Genomic DNA, 16,219 nt, shown 5'->3' on the forward strand with positions numbered 1-16,219 from the left:
TAGATACAAATGGTAGCATGAAAAAAAAAGATATAGATATAGATTTTTTTTTTCTTTTTATATATAACATTATATAGAAAATATATGAATGTGTAAAATATATATATATATATATATATATATATATATATATATATATATATATATATATATATATATATATATATATATATATATATATATATATATATATATATATATTAATATATATATATATATATATATATATATATATAATATATTATAGATTTTATATATTATGTATGTGTTTGTGGTGATTATTATTCTTGGACTTTGCAATTTAGGAGTCAGCGTTGTTGACTATTCTGCCCTCTGCTCCTCAGCACTTGACAGCCCTACATGGTTCCCATTTTGTGGTCGAGTTGATGCTGATCCTTTTACAATAATACCACGAACAGTGGATTGTGGAATAGTTAGGAAGGAAGAAATTTCACAAATGGAATTGTTAGAAAGGTGATGTCCAATATGGTCACCAAGCTCAAATCCAAGGAGCTATTTAGATGGAGACCCTTTTTTCTTGAGATATTGGTAAAGGCAGACTGCATGGCTATTGGCTGAGTATTATACCCCTGAGGCAATAGGACTGAATGAAGCATTGTGACAGTTACAATGATATATTATTTAATCCAGTGCTCTGTCCTGAAACTGGAAAATAAGCTGTGAGCAAAAAAAAAATTATCCCAAATTAAAAAAAAGAACAAAACGTTAAGAACTGAATTGTAATATGTAATAATAAAATAACAGCCATATTTTATTTCTACATCATAAACCTAAGCTTCTATTAATTAATTGCAAACTGACCGAGCTATGTTGACATAAGAATGAAGATGTTTCCTGTAGACACATCAATGTAAAAACACAATGACAAACATTAACATCGAAATGTCGTTGACTGATATTTTTCCTTTTGAAGGTAATTATTTAATTTTCATTCATGTGTCAATTACATGTACATAGAGGTATTAATGTCTCAGCCGCATAGAATTGGGAAAAATATACCGGCATCTACTTTCATGGAAAACCTGTATTTTGGAATGGCACATCATAAAGGCTTGGGTCATGCGAAGCGTTTTCAGATGATTTTTCAATATTGGAGCCAATATAGAAAACTCCAACACAAATGTTCTAGAAAAGGCATATGATAAATGTTGGTTTTGGTGTACTACCGCTGCGTTTTGAGCCTCGGAACGTTAAAATCCCTTTTCTCCACTATATAGTATCTGAGCTTGGCAGTGAACTGCGGTCATAACATGACAAATGGGAAGCGACTGTAATACGTTGTGTAATACCCTGTCACTCTTTCCATTCTTTATTCAGTTATCTGATTAGTTGGTTAAACTTTGACTCGCCTCTCCTCTGTTTTATGGTATCATACGTTTGTCTCTACAGATCACTCAGTCGTTTCGGATCAAGGATCAGGATATTAGCAGGTACGAATATTTTAATAATTTATCCACTTGTCTTTGTTTTCATTAAATACAAATATTTAAGACAAATTGTTCCAAGTAGTTATTAAATACTATAGATGACTGACTGTCCTGGGAGTGGAGAGCTGCCGTCTACAATATTGAATACATTAGGGAGTCCAGAGAAACCTACTGTGAAGCTACAGCTACGTAATATGTATTTCTAATATATACTGTATGCCTAAAATATTCAGTCTATTATAGTGCACTTTATCCAAAATAGCAGTTGCACTCAAGTAAAGGGAAGGAGAAAAAAACAAGTAGATGGTGAACATTGGAATATGATTCCGAATTACTGCCAAGAAAACATGACTTATTTTTTTTTTTTAAATGAGTTACTTAGCAAATAAAGGTGGCTAAATTTACTTGAACAAAAATTACACCTTGAAGTGGTATCTTGGCACATGTTTTCTTGGCAGTAATGTGTATTCATACTCCAATGTTCACCATCGGTACATACTTGTTTTTTCTCCTTCCCTTTAATTTAGTGCAACTGCTATTTTTGAACTGGTGCATACTGAACATGACCTACAATATTCAGACTATGAGATTAAGACGTGCTGGCAATTTTTTTTTAGTTTATTATAGTGCACTTGCCATGGACATCAACATATGTCAGGCCCAACAGAAGAATACAGTAGTTCTCATTAATAAAGTCCCTGCCTCTCCCCAATTATTCATATCTTTAGTACTAGAGATGAGCAGATCAGGATAAATTAGGATAATACTTACCGTGGACAATCCAATGTGCTCCCTTTTTTATGGACACGAACAACAGGAACAAAGGTAGATGATGGCCAAAAAAGGAAAATGCTTGAATGGATCTCAAGTGGTCCAACAAGTGCCCTCTCAGCCACTTCAAGTACCGCATCCAAAAAACACCAGTCCTCTGAGTTGTCATCCCAATCAAACTTGCTTTCTCCCAGCTCTGAAGTCTCCATCAGCCCTGCACAGTATGGTGGAACTGAGATGGCTGAGCCTGCAGAGCTGTTCAGTCACACTATAGCCTGGGAATCAGAGGTCTGCTCCCAAGCTACAGTGAGTACAGAACAGGAAATGGTCTGCAGTGATGCCCAGAACCTTTGTGACTCTGATTCAGGCCGTGAGGACCAAGTTTCTGAGCATAATGTTGACCCTTTGTCACAAACTGTAACACCTGTGGTTATAGACAATGAGGAACATACTGATGAAGATGAGACGCAGATACCAGATTGGGATGACAACTTAAATATTTGGTCAGGGCAAGAAGAGCCTCGGTCTGAGGGGGAGGGGAGTGCAAACACAACTATTGATGACGTTCTAGATCCCACCTACTGTCAACCCCCAGTCAGGCACTCGAGGAGGTCAACAGAGGCGGTGGAGGAGGATGCAACCGACGACGAAGTTACCTTGCGCCTTCCTGGACAGTCGGAGCACTGGTAGTACGTCTACAACTGCATCATCAGCCACCACTCTGCCTCTGAGCACTAGTCGGGGGGGCTCAGCAGGTCGCATGCCCTCTAAGCCTTGCCTAGCCTGGTCCTTTTTTGACATAGAAAAAGATCGCCCAAATTATGTGATGTGTAAAATTTGTCATGATTTTGTTAGAGGTCAAAACCTCAGCAGTTTGACAACTTCTTCCATGAATCGTCACATGAATAAATATCATAGGTCCCGGTGGGAAGCTCACCGTGCTGCAATGCGGCCTAGCGGAGCGAACCATCCACGGCCTGCCCCTTCCAGTGCATCCGCGCGCTCTTCATCTTCTAGGACTGTGGGGACAGCTGTCACACCTGGTTTTCCACGCACAACTTCCACCACTGTAACCGCAACAGGCAGTTTGCTTGGTAGGTCGTCGGTTGGTTTGGAAGGGGAAACAAGTGAGTGTGTACAGCTCTCTCAGACATCGATAGCACCAACGTTGGATGAAGGCAACATCATGTCTCCGCCTGCACTTTCCTCACAAACCTGCATTTTTACAGGGACACCCTACTCAACACAGTCTACACACAGCAGCCAGATCTCTGTCCCTCAGATGTGGTCAAATAAAAGGCCACTTCCTGCGACCCATGACCAAGCTAAGAGGTTGACTCTATCCCTCTGTAAGCTCTTGGCTACCGAAATGCTGCCTTTCGGCCTAGTGGACACACAGGATTTTAGAGACCTTATGTCTGTCACTGTGCCCCAGTACCAGATGCCTAGTCGCCACTACTTCTCTAAGAAAGGTGTGCCCACGCTACACCAGCATGTCGCACACAACATCACCGCTTCCTTGAGAAACTCTGTGTGTGAACGGGTGCATTTCACCACCAATACTTGGACCAGTAAGCATGGACAGGGACGTTACATGTCGCTGACTGGGCACTGGGTAACTATGGTGATAGATGGTGAAGGGTCTGCTGCACATGTCTTGCCGTCCCCACGACTTGTGTGTCAATCCTCTCTGTCCAAGTTCCGCCACTGCTTCTGCCTCCTCCACCTCATCTGGTTCTCACTGCGCAGAAGGAATCACGCACCCCTCATTACTATGCTGGCAGCAGAGCGCAACGGCATCAGGCGGTCTTTAGCTTAACATGTTTTGGGAATAGGAGTCACACAGCTGAGGAGTTGTGGTCAGCTCTGCGGTCAGAGTTTAATAAATGGTTGTCTCCACTCAACCTGCAGCCTGGTAAGGCCGTGTGCGACAATGCTGCAAACATGGGTGCGGCCCTTCGCCTGGGCAAGGTGACACACGTACCTTGTATGGCTCACGTGTTGAACCTTGTTGTCCAGCAATTTTTAACACACTATCCCGGCCTAGATGGCCTTCTGACCAGGGCATGAAAACTGTCTGCTCACTTCCGCCGTTCAACCGCCGCAGCTGAGCGACTTGCATCTCTCCAGAAGTCTTTCGGCCTGCCGGTTCATCGCCTGAAATGCGATGTGGCGACACGCTGAAATTCGACTCTCCACATGTTACAGCGACTGTGGCAGCACCGCCGAGCCCTGGTGCAATACGTCATGACGTATAGCCTGGGCCAACGAGATGCAGAGGTGGGGCAGATCACCCTGATGGAGTGGTCTCAGATCAAGGACCTATGCACCCTTCTGCACAGTTTCGACATGGCGACGAATATGTTTAGCGCTGACAATGCAATTATCAGCATGACAATTCCAGTCATTTACATGCTGGAGCACACGCTAAACACTATTCGGAGTCAGGGGGTGGGACAACATAAAGGGGAGGAACTACAGGAGGATTCATATGCGCAAGGGACAACAACATCACCAAGGTCCAGACGTTCATCATCACCAACGCAGCAGGCATGGGACCATGGGGGACAGTGATCAACAAGGGCACATAGTAGCAGGCAAAATGTTGAGGAAGGTGCAGGAGAACATGAAGAAATGGAGGACGAAATGTCCATGGACATGGAAGACTCAGCAGATGAGGGAGACCTTGGTCAAATTTCAGTTGAAAGAGGTTGGGGGGAGATGTCAGAGGAACAAAGAACGGGTAGCACCTCTATGCCACAAACACAGCGTGGACTTGGTCCGCATGGCTGCGCAAGACACATGAGTGCCTTCTTGTTGCACTACCTCCAACATGACAGTCGTATTGTCAAAATTAGAAGTGTTGATGACTACTGGATTGCCACACTATTAGATCCCCGGTACAAGTCCAAATTTTGTGACATAATTCCAGCCATAGAAAGGGACGCACGTATGCAGGAGTATCAGCAGAAGCTGTTACTCGATCTTAGCTCGGCTTTTCCACCAAACAACCGTGCAGGTGCAGGGAGTGATTCTCCCAGTTGTAACTTGACAAACATGGGACGGTCTCGTCATCTTCAACAGTCTACCCGTACCAGTAGGACTGTATCTGGTGCTGGTAACAGCAATTTTATGGAATCTTTTCATAATTTTTTTAGACCCTCCTTTGCAAGGCCACCAGAGACAACAAGTCTGACACATAGTCAACGGCTGGAGAGGATGATACAGGAGTATCTCCAAATGAACATTGATGCCATGACTTTGCAAATGGAGCCTTGCTCCTTTTGGGCTTCAAATCTAGAAAAATGGCCAGAGCTCTCCAGTTACGCCTTGAAGATTTTGTCGTGTCCAGCTGCCAGCGTTGTCTCTGAACGTGTGTTCAGTGCTGCTGGGTGTGTGCTGACAGATAAGCGCACGCGTCTGTCCAGTGACAATGTGGACAGACTAACGTTCATCAAAATGAACAAGTCATGGATCCACAAGGAATTTACTACCCCGGTGTCATCCTGGGGAGAGTAAATGCTTGTGGATTTGGAATGTGCTTGATGCAAATCAAAACATCCTGTTTGCAACTAGGGCACAAGTGCTGCCACTGATAAGGTGTCTGTGTGGCCCAATTTTTTGAAAAAAGGGAGACTCCGCTTGGAGTAACCCTTGCTTGCTGTGTTTTTTAAAAATGATCCAAGATGAACAGAGCTGGGATAAGGAAAGACTTTGCTACCTACCCCGGTGTCATCCTGGGGACGGTTAAGAATAGCGTATTTTTGAATGTGCTTGATGCAAATCAAAACATCCTGTTTGCAACTAGGGCACAAGTGCTGCCACTGATGGGGTGTCTGTGTGGCCCAATTTTTGGAAAAAAGGGAGACTCCGCTTGGAGTCACCTTGCGGTGTTTTACATGATTTTAGAAGGGCATGCCATGCCTATATCTGTGTCTCGTCCTCTTTTTCCTTGTCCAGCTGTTTTGTTTTCACATGAGTATATGTCCTTGTCACTTCCCCATGTGTTTGTGTTGTGTTGTGAGTTATCACCTTTTGGACACCTTTTGAGGGTGTTTTCTAGGTGTTTTTATGGGTTTGTGATTGCCTGCCATTGTTTCCTATGCAGTTCGAGTTCGGTTCGTCGAACGTTCGACGAACCGACCTCGAGCCGAACCGCGACCGGTCCGCTCATCTCTACTTTTCGCACGCTTGCGCAGAATCCTTCACAATCTTTTTAGCATGAGCGATGGTAATTTAAAGATGCGGAGAGGAATGAAGGGGAGTTTAAAGATATTTTTAGTTATTTTTAATTTTATTAACGTGTTATGGTTCAGAAAAATGTCACAAACTACAATTTTGCCTCATCTAGTTGAAAGTAAATTACAAAGTCAACATTTTGGCAAATGCAATTTTTCTAAAATTCGAGTAGAATTTAATTACACTCCCAAATGTTTTCACTTTTTTGTATTTAGTAGTACACATCCATTATATAGAGTTGTTGATGATCTTGTAAAGTTTGTGGTTTGTACCAAACACCAGATGTCTGGATGTTTTGACCCAAACATTGACTTAATAATAAAAAAGTCTGTATCAGAGTTTGATGTTCGGATACTGTTCATACATTTAATAAAGTTTGTTGAAAGGTTTTTGAGTAGTCAATCAACAAGCTTTATTGCATGCGGAAGTTGATTGTCCACTGCTTTTGAACAATAAAGATAAAAAAAAATTATATGGGCTCCCACCTATTTTGATAACCAGCTAAGGTAAAGCAAACAGCCGGGGACTGGTATTATCAGGCTGGGAAGGCCTGTGGTAGTTTTGTCCCCTCCTAGCCTGAAAATAGTAGTCCACAGCTACCCCTGAAATATCACTTCCAATAGATGCACCAATTCTGGCGCTTACCCAGCTCTTCCGATTGCCCAGCTCTTCCGATTGCCCTGCTGCAGTGGCAATCAGGGTATTACTTTTGGGGTTTGTCAGCTGTGAATTGACAGGTGACATCAAACATGGGGGTTAGTAGTGGGTCAGCATTGTCAAACACCTGACCCTCATTTGTTTGAAGGCCAATCGCCCCTGTTTTTGTTTCCTTCTGCAGCCCCCTCGCCCTAACTATGACCATTTTACAGCACACAGGTATTTATTTAGTGGAGGAAATATATGAAAAAAATTAACGTAAAAATGGGTGTCCATCTTCCATCTTCTAGTGTTATATTCCGTCTTATAAGCCAAATGTAGCTTACTGCAGAGGCGGTGTAGCAGGGTCATAGGTGGGGTGATGTTGTGGGCCCTGGGTTGTGAGGAGGGGGTGTACTGACAGCACGAGGCAGGCGCCATTAATCTCCTGGTGATGGATTTCAAGAAGTTGGTGAGTCTAGATCGAGTCGATGGTGAGTAGAGATCTCAACTTGTGCATGCGCTAGTGGCAGCGCCATTTTCCTGAAATCCATAAAGTTTGTCGCCAGGAGATTAAAGGCCCCTGGCTTGTGCTGCTTGTACACTCTCCTTACATCTCTGGGCCCGCAGCATCGCCCAACTTAGCCAGCTTCCTATGATTCTCTCTCTCTCACTGTCCTATAGAGTGTAAGCTCTTATTGTCAGCAATATCATCTGTCTGTCACTCCTGTAGAGCGTAAGCTTATATGGTCAGCAGAGTCCTTTCTCTGGTACAGTGTAAGCTCATATGGTCAGGAGAGTTCACTTTCTCCTGTCCACCATGTGTATTTTCCGAGCAATTAAAAGTCTTCCAGTGTTTTTAAGATTCATGCAAATTTATTCCCTATGAATCAAATGGAAGCTACCATAAACATTTGATGGTCAGAAGTCCCACCAAAATCAGTACATTCAGCCAACTTTCTTACTCAATGCTTTGCTATCAGCATTATTGATTCCTCAAAACCCTCATATTTATGATTAACTTTAGCGCCTTATGTCACGTTCCAAATGTTATTGACTATTTTGGTAGGCCACAATCCTCCATTCTTCTGCAGTCCAGTGTGGATAGTTGATTTGTGAAGCTCATATATGTAGGTCACAGTGTATGGTCCAGACTTTGGACAATAAAGCATATCCTTGGGTGAAATTACAGTGATACAGCAAATATTTGTTCCATGAACACCATTGTAACGTAAGATCGAAAGCCTAGAAAACTAGTCTTCAAAAACTAACTCAAAATGCAATGCCAATTGCTCAAAAAGCAAGAAAACTGGAATGCAATTGTGACGCCCTGGCTGGGCCAGGTAGTCACAGATAGGCCCCTGCACTACACCTTTCCCTCACAGGTGACATCAGCCAACCTTCAAAACCCTAGTCACCCCCCCTCAGGGCTAGATGGACACACCAGGGGGCGGAACCAGGCGGTTGGAAGATGCCCACCGAGGAGTCTAGACAGACCGGGGGCGGGAAAGTAGACAGAACAGTTAGAGTTCAAGTTTGAGAGGAGTGTGGGCTGGAGCTGGGTGCAGCTCCAGCAGAGGCGAATACCCCAAATTGAACGGCACCAGGGTAGGAGCCCTGGTGCCAGTGGCTAGGAGGCAGACGGCGGTCTCCGTCTGCAGGAGCCGGGATGACGGCTCGGTGGAACAGAGGTGGACCGGGACAGGGTAGTGGCCCGCCGGTACCGACCCGGAAACCGGAGCACACGGGGGGTACTTGGACCCTGAAGCTGGGACAAGAAGCGACTGGAACCGGTTAATTTACCGATTTGAGGCCAGTACTAGAGGTCCTGCCCCACGCAAAGTTCCTATTAGAAGACAACAGCCCACCGAGGGGGATAGAAGGCCACCGCCAGGGCTCAGAGATCCCACGGGCCAGCGTCTGCGGGCAAGGACTCCTTAGGCCACATCCAGCCGGGAGCGGACTGCTGAAGTTGCAAGTACAGGCAGTCCACAATCTTACAAAGGTGCAGGAGAAAGACAGACCACCAGCTGGGTGGGGGACCAGAACGCAGCCGGCTGCGGGCACCGACCACCATCACCTTGGTTTACTAGAGACTTGTGTGTTTCCTTAAATAGTGAGTACACCAGCACCCTGCGGTCGCCCATCTCCCTGCACCAAAAACCCCCAACGGGTGCCGGGGCCACCATCCCTCCCATGGAGGGGTTAACAACTTGCTGCATAACCTCTCCCCCGGGTGCCCCGTAACTGTAGTGGTGGTGTCTAACCTCAGCACATACCGTGGGTGGCGTCACGAACTTAATACGGCTGAGCCCGTACATATACGTCCTACATCCACCACTAAAACCCTCCTTTTTGATCGAAGTGACCGCGAGACCCCAGGGTCCGGAGACCCTCGAGCCACCCACAGAAGGTCCGGATCCGAGCAGCTAGGCTGCTGCGAGCGGGGCGGTACACAATGATTTGGAAATCTTACAGCCATAGTTTATTCACAACAGAACATAGCAACATATTAGAAGTTGAAATTTAGACATTTTCCTATTTTGTTGATTTTAAAATTAACTAGTTTAGAATTAAGGGCATCAACAAATATCAAAGTTGAGAATGGGTCAACAAAACGCTGGGAAAGTAAGAGGTACATCAAGGAAAACAGATGGAGGGTCAATTTTCAACGAAGTCACATTATTGCAGAAAACCTATTTTCTATAGGCGCCTCCTGATTCTCCACCAAAAAATGACAGAAGGAATTCATATCTCAGTCCTATCATTTTACAACAAGATAAGCCACTGCCAAAGGAGTTTGGCAGATGCTTATTCTTACCTTATTCAGGACACGAGTGTGCAGCCAAGCCAAGAGTGTATATGTATTGGAAGATCTGGGTGATAAAGTTGTAGCTGAACCAGTGTGTGCTCAAGTTTATCTAATGTATATTGTCATCTTTAGCATTCTTTGTTGGTTTATTAAAATTGTGACAGAAGGTCATAATCCTTTGGAAATTACTTGACAACTGCAAGGTTGTTGTTGACTGATAGAGTTGCCATAAAAGTCATGCGACTGGACTGTAGTTATTTTTAGCGATGGAGCCAAGAAGTCAGATGACGTCAACGGTTTTCCTTGTATCTGCTTAATTTGTCTTCTTTATACCTAACCTAATGTGATATGTAAAGAGCCATAACATGAGGCTGAGTGATGAGGATTTGCCCATTATTGGAAGGAAACCAAAATCGTATCAAGCTTTTTGCATTTAGAGTATCTGGTTTAGGGTACGTGGTAATGTATCCATGGATACGTGTCACCCAGGGCTATGGGGTACTCTGTCCCGGGCGGTGTATTGCTGGGGAGATGTCACTTGGTGGCCGTTGCCTGGTTTAGTGTCCCTGGGGACGCTTTTTTAAAAGGGGTATATTTACAGGGGAGATTAAATAAAAGTTTATTATGTGACGCCACTTGCGGGTTGTGGCTATGTAGATGGAGCCACCGCTGCACAGTTCTCATTACTGGGGCTGGTAGTAGTGGCAGCCTGGATGTTAGCCCTCCGCAAGCAGGGCCGGGCCCCAGAGGATGGGTGATGTGGATGGGTGCAGAAAGAAGGTAGGCCACACGGGAGATTGTAGTGTAACTGGTTCCCTTACTCAGTCAGATGGAAACTGGTCACCCAAGAAAGGCTGGTCTTGATCGCTGGTCCCCTTAGTCCCAGTGCCTGTTTAGCACTGTTTTGGCTTCTTTCCCCTGCACCTGCCTTTGGTTGGTGGGTCCCCGTGGCTTTGTGTCTAGGGGTCCCTCCTGGTAGTCTCTCAATGGTAGTCCATATGACTGTAACATGAACCCTATGGGGTCGGAGTCTCTGGTCCTGTTCTCTGGTTCTCCCATTGCTACTGAGTTCCGAACTTCAAGGTCAGTGAAGTCCTTGATGGTCCCCTCACTGTGCAGATTTTATCAGGTCTGCCTGTGTCGCGGGCGGAGGAGGGGACGCTGCGCTCACCCACTGCTCGGGTCCGGCTGCTGCTGCTCAGTGGTGGCTCCGAGCGGTGGGCCGGATCCCGGGGACTCGAGCGGCATTCCTCGCCCGTGAGTGAAAGGGGGGTGGTGTGTGGTTTTGGGGATATTGTCCGTGATGCCACCCACGGTTGTGGTGAAGTTGTGACACCACCGCTGCTCTGGACGGGGATCCCGGGAGCGATGACAGGGAGCAGCTTGGATGTTGGTTCTCCCCTCCGTGGGTAGGGGGTTGGTTGTCTCGGAGCCCCGGTGAGGGTTTTAGGGATGGCAGGCGGGTTACGGGGCCTGGTGAGTTGCAGGGTCGCGGGGGCAGCGCTGTGCCGCACGGCACGGTGGTACTCACTCAGCCAGTAATTCACACCGAGTCTCTGGTCAAACAAACGGCTGGATGGACGGGTCCCACAGGCGGCTGCGGTTGTTCTCCTCCCGGTAGGTTGATGGTGACTGCCTTTCCCTGCACCTGTGTTGTGTTTACGGTTCCAATGGCTTCCCACCGGTAACCCACTCCCCAGCTTAGATGGATGCTGAGGGAGCCCCTTTTGCCCGCAGGCTCTGGCCCTGGGAACTGTAGCCTTGGCGGTGACTGTGTTTCCTTCTACGGTGTGAGCTGTTGCCTTCAATCGGGTCTTGGCTGCTGGAAAACCCCGGAGGTTCCCTTCGCTAACGGATTTGACCGGTTTTACGGCGACTCCTAGCCTGGTCGGGGTCCGTAGGCCCTGCCGAATGGTGCTGGCTTCTCTTCACTCCCCGATCCGGTACTGGCGGGCCACCGCCCGTCCCCGGTCCTTACGGTTCACTCCAATCAGCCTCTCCTACAGACGGTCACCACCATCTCCCAACCTTGCTGAGTGCCCGGGCCACACACCCGGACACTGTCAGTCTCCTCTCCTACCACTTCACTCTCTAAAACTCAACTCCCCACTTTTCCTGCCTCCAGGACTGTGAACTCCTCGGTGGGCGGGGCCAACCGCCTGGCCCACCCCCTGGTGTGGACATCAGCCCCTGGAGGGAGGCAACAAGGGTTTGTGTTTTGGCTTTGGTGTGCCTAGCCGGGGTGTAGGGTGTGTTCGTGTAGTACTTGTGACGACCTGGCTTGTCCAGGGCGCCACACCTGGAGTGTTTGCTTGACTAGGATTCTGTACCCTGTTGGTGCTATGGTACCAGGAGTACTCCACCATACTCCACCGGCAACCACACGCCTGGGCCCTCAGGTCACTGTCGCACTCCTGTCAGTGCTTCACTCACTCTATCCATCCGTCACCAACAACTCTCTCTGTCCACTGTCTGCCCCTCCCACCTGGTCGTCTAGCTGACTGGATCGGCTCCACCTCTAGGTGGCCATCCATTAGGTCCAACCCTAGTCTGGCACCAGTCTATGGGGAATTTGGGGAAAACAGGGATTAACTGGAATGTTTTTGTTATTACTGGCACTGGTCTTCTCGGTCCCTAGGGGTAGGCCCTGCATCCTGGTAGGGATGCAGTACTTTTTTAGCTCCCTGGTGGCTTCAGGGGTGCTACAGATATGTATTTCATAATGTGCTACAATGATAAAGAAGGGGAATAGAAAGGCTCAAAAGATGGAGTGTACATATCTGCATGATGGCACGGTGGCTCAGTAGTTTGCACTGCAGTCTTGCAGCGCTGGGGTCCTGGGTTCAATCCCACCAAGGACAACCTCTGCCAGGAGTTTATATGTTCTCCCTGTGCTTGTGTGGGTTTCCTCCAATGCTCCAAAGATCTACTGATTGGGAATTTAGATTGGGAGCCACAAAGGGGACAGTGTTGCGGATGTATGTAAAGCGCGCAGAATATATTTGGGGTTTTTTGGGGTTATTTGGGGGTATTGGGGTTTTTTTTGCCTTCCTCTGGATCAACATGTTAGGCTACGGGTTGAACTAGATGGACTTAGAGTCTCCCTTCAACCTTAAAAACTATGATACTATGATACTATGATATGTTAGTGCTATATAACAATAACGATTATTAACAAGTCAGTAATATAAAGTCTATGAACACCTTCAAACAATTTTTTATTTTTTTTTTAAAAATTTGTTAATTTGCATCCAAATGTTATCCAACATTCTAAATAGACTTCATAAAAAAAATCTACCATTTTAATTACGCTTTGTAAGAATACTATGCAAAAACATTACAACTCCGTCAAGGCTGCTCCTGGTTTTGATGAATGTTAGCTGCCCCTTCACTTTTCTCAATGCTGGCTATAGAAGCATGGATGGATAAGGGTTATACACAGATTTGCAGATCGTGAAGAATACATGTAAAATCTCATGGAGGGCAGAGAAAATATGCAACAAAAAAGAGAAGCACAGGAAGAGAACATAAGTCCACAATTGAAGCTGTGTTGATAGGTGAGTTAATGTAGACAGCCGTACTCTGGGTGCAAACCGAGCTAACTTCCAGCCTGTATTACTGAAAGAGACACTCCCATAACAGAAAAATCTTAAACTTGGATCAGGCTACAAACAGCAGGCTTGGAAATGAATGAACATCATGGACTTAATGAAATTTTATTTACTTGAGGTAACCACTAATATGTAAAAAAAAAAAATTTTAAATAAAATTCCACATCAAAGAATTCCGTACCCTTTTAAAGTTGATGTTGAGTTTGCGAATTTGGTCCAGACTAGCACAATATTAGTACCATTTACTGTGGTCCTTGTATTTTAGATTTTTATTAATAATATGTAAAAGAGAAATGTTAAACATTTTAGACAGTTTGTGTTTTTTTGGGGGTCCCCCCCCCCCCCTTGAAATACTTACCGTAGCTTAACATTGGAGGACCTTTCACCAAATTTTTCATGTTCAATCGGGCACAAATTGTAATTGTAGATGCAGAGTAATAAAAAAATTTTTTATAATGTATTACTTTTATTTGCACCATTGCGATGTAAAGATGTTGCCAGTCAAAGTATTTGGAACTTAATCAGTTAAAATAAAAGTCCTGGTGGGCATTACTAGAGAGAGTTCACTGGGGGCGTGTAATTTCTCCTTCTGATGCTGACCAATTATCACTGTGATGTTGGGTATCTGATACACCGTGACATTACGAATCCCAGGGCTTGATGCCAGGTGACATTACACATCTGGTATCAACACGATATATTACCCCGTTTGCCACCGCACCAGGGCATCTGGATGAGCTGGCACAAAGCACCAGGATTGGCACAGCTAGTGGATGCGCCACTTCTGGAGCAGCTATGGCCTGCTATTTTTTAGGCTGGTGAGGGTCCAAGAACCGCGGACTTCCCTAGTCTGAGAATACCAGACCACAGTTGTCCGCTTTACCTTGGGTGGTGATCCAATTTGGGGGGGAAGCCCACATTTTTTGTTTAAATTTATTTAATTTAAAATAATAGTGTGGGGTGCCTTCTGTTTTGGAGTACCAGCCAAGGTGAAGCTGCCAGCTGTGGTCTGCAGACTGCAGCCGTCTGCTTTACCTGAGCTGGCTACAAAAAATAGGGTAAACCCCACGTCATTTTTTATAATTTATTTTTTGGCTGAATACAAGGCGAAGCACCCTTTAGTGCCTCATGAAAGGAACTAAGAGGTGCAAGATTACAAAATGCTGGGGAGTGGGACATTGTTTTTCTCATCTATTATCCATCTATCCATCTGTCTATCCCTCCCATCCCTCCATCCCTCCATTCATTCATTCATTCATTCATTCATTCATTCATTCATTCATTCATTCATTCATTCATTCATTCATTCATTCATTCATTCATTCATTCATTCTTCTATTTATCCCTCTGTCTCTGTCTCTGTCCATCTATCTATCCAGCTGCTTCTGTGTTTTGTGATCTGCAAAAAAAAAACGGAAGGCACACTGACACATGGCCCGTATACGGAACGGATGTCACATGGATACATCCGTGAAAAAAACTGACAGTTTTGCCCACCGCAAAAATGGAACGGTCATGTGAATGAGCTCTTATTAAAAAAAAAAAAAAAAATGGGCTTCCCTGTATTTTCATTGCCAGCCAAGGTAAAGCCAGGCAGATGGGGATGGCAGCCCATAGCCGTCCGCTTATCTACGCTGAAAATCAAAAAATACTGTGGAGCGCTACGTTTTGTGTTTTGGTTTTTTTTTTTTTTGTTTTGTTTTTTTTGTTATTTTTACACTTCTATGTGTGAGGGACCCAACAGCCAATCTCAGATGCTATCACACAGAATGGTTGTTTGTGATTTGGCTGTTGGAGTAACCTGGAATCTGCCCATATATTCTAGATGCTAGAATGTATGGGCTGGTTTATGGTTACTCCAGCATCCAATCATAGACGCCCACTCTGACGCATCTGTGATTGTCTATTATTTTAACAGTAAAATAAAACACAAAATATTTTTTTCTATTAGAAATAAAGCAGAAGACATTTAGGACTCCATCTTTATTACCCCCCCCCCCCCCCCCCAAAAACTTGTGACATAGTCCAAAGGCGGGCGAGCATCTTCAGCTCTCCTACATCTGTGTGAGAAGACAAACACAGGTCTGCTCACACTCAGCTGAGAGCAGTCAGAGACTTCACCCGAGTGCACAACTGAGGAAATACATGCAGCAGACCTGCTCCTGTAAGGAAAGTGTGCGCCATGTTTGGTGATACCAATGCGAGACTCGCATAGTGACAGTCAAAGTTCAATTGAGTCCATGGCTCATGGACTCGGGTGAACCCTGACGTCACCGTGAACAAGGCCGAATAAACCCCGAAAACTGCCGAGTGATGAGCAGTGTAGTAAATATCACCAGAAGTTAATGATCGGACCCGGAGCAGGAACGGCCGGGAGACAGCGGCTGAGCAAGTCTGCAGGTTGCATCGCAGAACCGGTAAGGATAATCATAATGTTTTTTTACTAATGTGCTTTTTGTTACAGCCCCATGACCCAAACTGTAACACAAGCTTCCCGGGAAAACTCATGTTTGGGACTGTGTGCACGAACACTGTTCGGCATAGACGCCAAACTTTACAGTTCAGGTTCGCCCATCACTACTTAGAACAAGCTCCATATGAGACATTATGAAAGTCTTCTTTCCTCACTGCAGAGCAAATATGTGCTGGAGCACAGCAGAACTGAGTGTGACAATTTTCATCTCCAACAATCAGGGGGGGGG

At 45.4% G+C, this 16,219-nt stretch overlaps 1 protein-coding gene across 1 annotated transcript in view; it reads left to right on the plus strand.

Moving 5' to 3' along the window:
• The first annotated feature begins 1,365 nt into the window (after positions 1–1,365).
• The window catches only part of LOC142246082 (lipopolysaccharide-induced tumor necrosis factor-alpha factor homolog), a 46,553-nt gene continuing 31,699 nt past the window's right edge, over positions 1,366–16,219 (plus strand). Inside the window, exon 1 of the mRNA XM_075319103.1 lies at positions 1,366–1,451. The gene's annotated coding sequence lies outside the window, so the exon portion shown is untranslated. The remainder of the gene's footprint in view (positions 1,452–16,219) is intronic.

This window comes from Anomaloglossus baeobatrachus, chromosome 7 (assembly GCF_048569485.1).
Source record: "Anomaloglossus baeobatrachus isolate aAnoBae1 chromosome 7, aAnoBae1.hap1, whole genome shotgun sequence".
Classification (NCBI taxonomy): domain Eukaryota; kingdom Metazoa; phylum Chordata; class Amphibia; order Anura; family Aromobatidae; genus Anomaloglossus; species Anomaloglossus baeobatrachus.